Genomic DNA, 6,810 nt, shown 5'->3' on the forward strand with positions numbered 1-6,810 from the left:
ATATATATATATACACTAGTGGACAGGGTTATTTCTCTTTCAACTAGTTGCTACAAACAGCTATTTCTGAAATTATTCATTATTTCTCCTAAAATGGACACAGTGACTGAATGTGACAATAGATATAGTAGTAAAATAGAGTAAGAGATTGAAATATGGTTTTCTACCTTTTCTGGATGCTAGATCTGTAGCTATGCATCTTTGGTAATGTACTTGCTTTTGTCAGGTTCAACAACAATCCTAAATTAATGAATATAATCAACATCATCTACTAGAGGCTTCCAGCCATCATTAACATAGTCACTTAAAACAACTGCATTGCCTGAATTGTCTGAGTGGACTGGAAGTGCTTTTGACCCCGGGCCCTGCTGTGCAGACTAACACTGAGCAAGGGAATGATGTCACCTGCCATGCTAAACAAGAGCAGCTTGGCCAGCTGGGGCCAAGTCTCCAGAGCCCTCCACACAGTGATTTCTGTGCCAAGTCAGATGTGAATAAAATAGCTTCAAAGTGAAGTCCTTCTCATTCTGCAAACTCATTCTCTGGAGTGTGGCAAAGAATAGTGTCTGCATTTTATTGATCTTGCAGCTGACAAGTAAGCAGTGCCTCAAGATGTCTCACATCTTGTTCCTGACTGTGCTGATTAAGCCTTTCAAATAAGTAAGATGCACGGCTGAATCCGTAACAGGGATGTACTGCTTTCATTTGCTCTATCTTGATATCCAGACATCTTCAGAATGAAAGGATTTCAAATTAAAGCCATGTAAGAAACAAATCTTCTTAAAACATCCCCAATTCACTCTTTCTCTGAGCATCTCATCCCCTTATAGAAATGTGAGTGTTCTGCTGTGCTTAGCATAGCATGATAATTGTGTTGAATACAAGCATTGGTTAATGGATTACTGATGACCTCCAATACCATAGAAATTAAAGCTGATTCAAGCATAAGCTTCCCTCTGTGCCACTTGGACTGCATCCTTTGCTTTATCCCTAATGATTGTTTTATTTAAGGGTTGTCTTCAGACATGGCTATCAGTTGGTAACGACACATCGAGACCACCATTCCCGACACTGTTATTGGGATTTTAAAAAGAGCATTGAAGTTATGGCTTTTCCTTTTATTTTTTCTTTCTGATGAGTCTTCTCTCCTAAGCCCCTGCATAGTTTTTCTTTAATTTCCCTGAAGTCTCTCATTTTTCTTTTGTAGGGAATTTTTGCAAAAAAAAAAAAAAAAATTGAATGGATATGGTATATTTAATAAAGGATGATCTCATGGAGAGTGCTAGAATGTGCTGCTTTGGGATTGGTTAGAGAAGATGATGAAAAAGAGCTTGCTAGACATTTTGTGTGCTGTGAAAATGGACATGCACAATGCAGTCTGCCTGCCATGCAATCATTCACCAGTTCCTACAGAGCACCTATTCGGTGTAAGCCTCCGGATATGGCACTGGAGATAACAACTTGAAAAGGGCATACGGTGAAAATATTGTTAAGATGAGGTTTATTCTCTTCAAGGCTTTGTGCTGTTACGGGCTTTTGAGTCAGTTCCTATTCATACTGACCATGTTTCCAAAGAGTAGCTGGTGTGACTGAACCGAGACCTTAGTGAACAGTCCAGAGCTTATCCTGCAATGCTACAACAGGATTCCTCTCTAAAATATGTTGTTGATAGGTGCCTTTGAGTCAGCTCTGACTTACAGAGATGCTATGCACAGCAGACTCCTGGTGTGGTGCTGCAGGATAAACACTCAACCACAAAGTTGGTTTGAGCTACAATATTGGTTGTTCAAAGTTACCAGTCTGTAAAGTGTCCCTATGAGTTGAACATCTCAATGGTGCCTAACAGCATGCACTACAGAACAAAACATTTACCCAGTCCTGTGCCATCCTCACAGCTGTTGTTACCTGTGAGTCAACTGTTCCAAAATTGTTGTTGTTAGGTGTACTCCAGTCAGTATCAACTCAGAGACGTTAAGATAAACAGAAGGAAACTCTGCCTGGAACTGTACCAATCTCATAATCTTTGCTACACTTGAGCCTATTGCCGCTGCCACTATGCCAATCTATTTCCTTGGGCGTTTTCCTCTTTTTTGAAGATCCTCCACTTTTACCAAACATGATGTCCTTCTCCTGGGACTTGTACAACAAATGAATTCTAGCCATCCTGGCTTTTAAGGAGCATTCTACCTTTAATTATTGTAACATAGATGTGTTTGCTTTTCTGGCAGTCCAGGGTACTCCTCCAACACAATAACTCAAGTGCAACAATTCTATAGTCTTTTCATTGCACAACCTCACATGCATATGAGGCTATTGAAAATACCATGATTTGGGTCAAGCCCACTTAGTCTTCATATTTACATCTTTGTTCTTGATCACTTTAAAAGAGGTCTTGTGCAGCAGATTTGCCTAACGCAATACATGGTTCTATTTCTTGACAGCTGCTTCCATGAGTGTTGACGGCTGATCCAAGCAAATTGAAGTCTTTGACAACTTCAGTCTTTTCTACATTTTATATGGATATTAGCTATTGGCCCAGTTGTGAGGATTTCTGTTTCCTTTACATTGAAGTATTATAGCCCATACTGAAGGCTGTGTGTGGTCTTTGTTCTTCATCAATAGATATTTTAAGTCTTTTTCACTTTCAGAAAGCAAGGTTGTAGCATTTGATTGTTGCAGGTTGTTAATGAGTCATCCTTCAATCCTGATGCCATGTTCTTCTTCATACAATCCAGTTTCTGCTATTATTTGCTCAACATAATAGATTAAGTATGGTAAAAGAATAAAACTCTGGCATACATCTTTCCTAATTTTATACCATTCAATGTTTCCTTCTGTTCAAACAACTGCCTCTTGGTCTATGCACAGGTTCATCATGAGTACAGTTAAGTGTTCTGCGATACTCATTCTCTGCAAAATTGTCCATAGTTTGTCATGATCCACACAACTAAAAGACTATGCATAGTCAATAAAGCCTTAGTAAACATCTTTCTGGTGTTTTCTGTATTCAGTCAAGGGCAATCTGAGGTCAGCAAGGATATCCCTTGTTCCACGATCTTGTCTGCATCCAGTCTGAACCTGTGGCAGCTCCCTGTCAATGTACTTCTGCAGTAGTTTTTGTATTATTATCTTTAGCAAAATTTTACTTCTATGTGATATTAATGATATTGTCTGATATTTGCATTTGTTGGGCCACCTTTATTTGGCTTGGGCTCAAATACGGATTTCTAACAATCAATTGGCCAGGAAGCTTTCTTCCTAATTTCTTGACTTAAATGAATGAGTGCCTCCAGTGCTGTATCAGTTTGTTGAAATACTTCAGTTTGCATCCCATCAATTCCTGGTGCCTTGTTCTTTGTCAATGTCTTCAATGCACCTTGGACTTATTCCTTCAGGATTATTGGCTCTTGATCATATGCTACCGGTGGAACTAGTTGAACCTCAGCCATTTATTTTTGTTAAAGTGTATTTTTCCCATCTTCTGTTGATGCTTTCTGCATAATTAAATATTTTACCCATAGAATCCTTCTATATAAAAAATCAAGGCTTGAATTTTTGTTCAGTTCTTTCATCTAGAGAACTACTGAGAGTGTTCTTCACTTTTGGCTTCCTACCTCTAGGTCATTGCACATTTTGTTATAATATTTGTCTTTGTGTTCTTGAGCTGCCCTTTGACATTTTCTGTTCACCTTTTTACCTCCTCATTATTTCCATATGTTTTAGCCTCTCTATGCTGGTGAGCAAGTTTCAGAGTCTCTTTTGAAATCCATTTTGATCTTTTTTCTTCTTCCTTGTCTTCTTAATGACCTTTTGTTTTCTTCCTGACATTCCTTGTAGTCACTTCTTTCTTTCCTGTCCCTTTAATGACCTTTTGCTCTCTTCCTGTATGTTATCCTTGGTGTCATCCCACAACTCTCTGGTCTTCAGCCATTAGTGTTCAATGAATCAAACCTGTTCTTCATATGATTTCTAATTAAGATGATATATATTCAAGGGCATATTTTGGTTCTCATTGACTTGTTTTAATTTTGTCAACTTCAGTCTGAAATTGCATGTGAGCAATTGGTGGTCTTTTCCACAGTTTGCCCTGGTCTAGTCATCTTATATGTTGTTTAAAAAAAAGTATTTGCAATGAACAAGTCTTGCACAATTCTATCATGTGATCTCCAGCATAATTTTTATAACCAAGACCATATTTTCTGACTCCTGATCTTTTTTGTTTCCAACCTGTGCATTCTAATCACCAGTAATTATCAATACTGGCGTATAGATATTATCCTATTACATACAGCGTTGTACTTCAAAATAGATCTTAAATGTTCATTTTGGTGATGAATGTGATGTCATTCCTTTTCAATTTGTCATTCCTGGCACATTAAACCATGTGATTTTCAGATTCAAAATGACTTATTCAGTCTATTTCAGCTCACTAATGCCTAGGATAGCAATTTTCATGCATTGCTTTTCATTTTTGACAAGTTCCAATTTTCATATATCCATAATTTGTACATTTCAGGCTCAGATTATTAATATATGTTTGTTGTTGTTGTTAAGTACCATTAAGTCAGTTCTGACTCCTAGTGACCCCATGTAGAGTTTCTGATGAGTGGCTGGTGAGCTTGAACCACCAACCTTGCAGTTCAAACTGACCTTCCAGTCCAGCACATTAACCCACAGGACCACACCGTGTATGTTTATAGCGGTTTTATCTGGTCCCCATCAGAAAATAAATGTCCTGAAAGCTTTATTCCATTTGTATCACCAATTTTATTTGTATCACCAATTCCATTTGTATCACCAATTTTATTTTGAGGAGGAAGCTCTTCCCCAGTCATATTTTGAGTGCCCACATGAGGAGCTCATATTCCACCACTAAATCTCACAATGTTTTGGTGCTCTTCATCATGTTTCACTATTCAATATTCTGCTGCTGTCTGACAGTGTTCCACTGCTAATCATAATGTTTTCCATGACTAAATATTCAGAAGGAATCCGTCTCTCCTGATCTGCCTTAGTTTAGAAGCTCAGCTGAAATGTGTTCATCATGGGTGACCCTGCTGGTATTTAAAATTCCAGTGGCATATCTGCCAGAATCACAGAAACACTCAAAGCACAGTACAACAAGGCTAGAAATGACTTTCTTGTATCAGAGCACAAAGTTCATATTTGACTGTGGCAATCTTGTCCTGGTGTTGCACTGTAGGATAAAGTGCACAATCACAAGGTGGTTTTGAACCTCAAAGTCGGCAGTTCAAGGTCACCAGTTGTTCCTTGGAACTTTACACAGGGTCTCTATAAGTCAAAACTGACTCAATGGCACTTAAAACAACAACAACAACAACAATCTTATTTAGAGAAAATACTAATAGCAAAATCATCTAAAAATCTTTTAAAAATAAAGTAAATCTTCCATAAAGTGGGCTTGAATCTTAGAGAAAGGTTATTTATTTGCAGCAGATGCACTGCTTAGCCTAGATAAACACCAGGGTCCTGAAAGTTGTGATTCTGTGATAAGAGGTTACTAAAAGCATTTTTTCCATTCTATTCAGAATTGTTTTGTTATCTTTCTATACTGAAAACTACATGTGATATTCAGTACATGATGATGAAGAAATTATTTTTGTATTTTTTTTCTCTTACATAATAAACTTCTTAAAGGTAAGAATAATGCCATGAAGGTGTCCAAAATGATGTATTACCTTAAACTCCCAGGAGTCAACATTTAGAGTTAGTATAAATGAAAACATATAACAGCTTTCTTGAATTGTTGTTGTTAAGTACTGTCAAGTTGGTTCTTATTCATAGCAACCCCATGCACAACAGAAAAAACACTTGTGGGTCCTGTGCCATCCTCACAATAGCTGTTGCTTGAAACTATTGTTGCTGATGATGTGTCACTGCATCCCATTGGGGACCTTCCTCTTTTTCACTCATCTTCCACTGCTATGGTGCTGTAGGTTTAAGCACTTGACTGCTAATTACATGGTTGGTAGTTCAAACTTATGAGCTGCTCCTCAAAAACCCTATATAGGGTTGCTATAAGTCAAAACTGACTCAACAGCACTTAACAACAACATGAAGCACTTTACAAGCATGATGCCTTGCTCATGTGCTGCTGTCTCCTGATGGTGGTGGCTACGGGCCAAGGAGTTAGTTCTGACTCATAGCGATTCTGCATAGAGTTTCTAAGGCTATAAATCTTCATGGAGCAGAAAGCCTCATCTTTCTCCTGTGGAACTGCTGATAGTTTCAAACTGCTGACTTTGGTCCCTCCTGATAGCATATCCAAAGTCTAGAGATGAAACAGAACAGAACATTGCCCAATGTTGTACCATTTTCACAATTGTTACACTTCAGCCCATTGCTACTTCCACTGTGCCAGTCATCTCATTGGGGGTCTTTCTTTTTTATACTGACCCTCCACTGTACCAAGCATGATGTCCATGTCCAGGAACTGGTCCCTCCTGATAACATGCCAAAATATGTGAAAGAAAGTATCACCATCCTGGCTTCCAAGGAGTATTCTGGGTGTACTTTTTTCAACATAGATTAGTTTGTTGTACTGGCAGTCATGGTACTTTCTAAATTCTTCTCCAACACTTTAACAAAAATTCATCAATTCTTGTATGGTCTTCCTTATTTATTGTCCATCTTTCACATGTAGATGAGGCTATTGAAAACAATTTGTCTTGAGTAAGGCACACCTTAGTCTTCATCTTTGTTCTTAAACAGCTTAAAGAGGTCTTGTGCAGCAGATTTGCCCAATGAAATATTTCATTTGACTTCTTGGTTGTTGCTTCCATGAGTGTT

General features: G+C 38.1%; 1 protein-coding gene across 2 annotated transcripts in view; it reads right to left on the reverse strand.

Annotated features, from left to right (window-relative positions):
• Positions 1 to 6,810, reverse strand: part of EDIL3 (EGF-like repeats and discoidin I-like domains 3) — a 637,932-nt gene that overhangs the window by 296,177 nt on the left and 334,945 nt on the right. The window lies entirely within an intron of this gene.

Source organism: Chrysochloris asiatica, unplaced genomic scaffold (assembly GCF_000296735.1).
Source record: "Chrysochloris asiatica unplaced genomic scaffold, ChrAsi1.0 scaffold00145, whole genome shotgun sequence".
NCBI lineage: Eukaryota > Metazoa > Chordata > Mammalia > Afrosoricida > Chrysochloridae > Chrysochloris > Chrysochloris asiatica.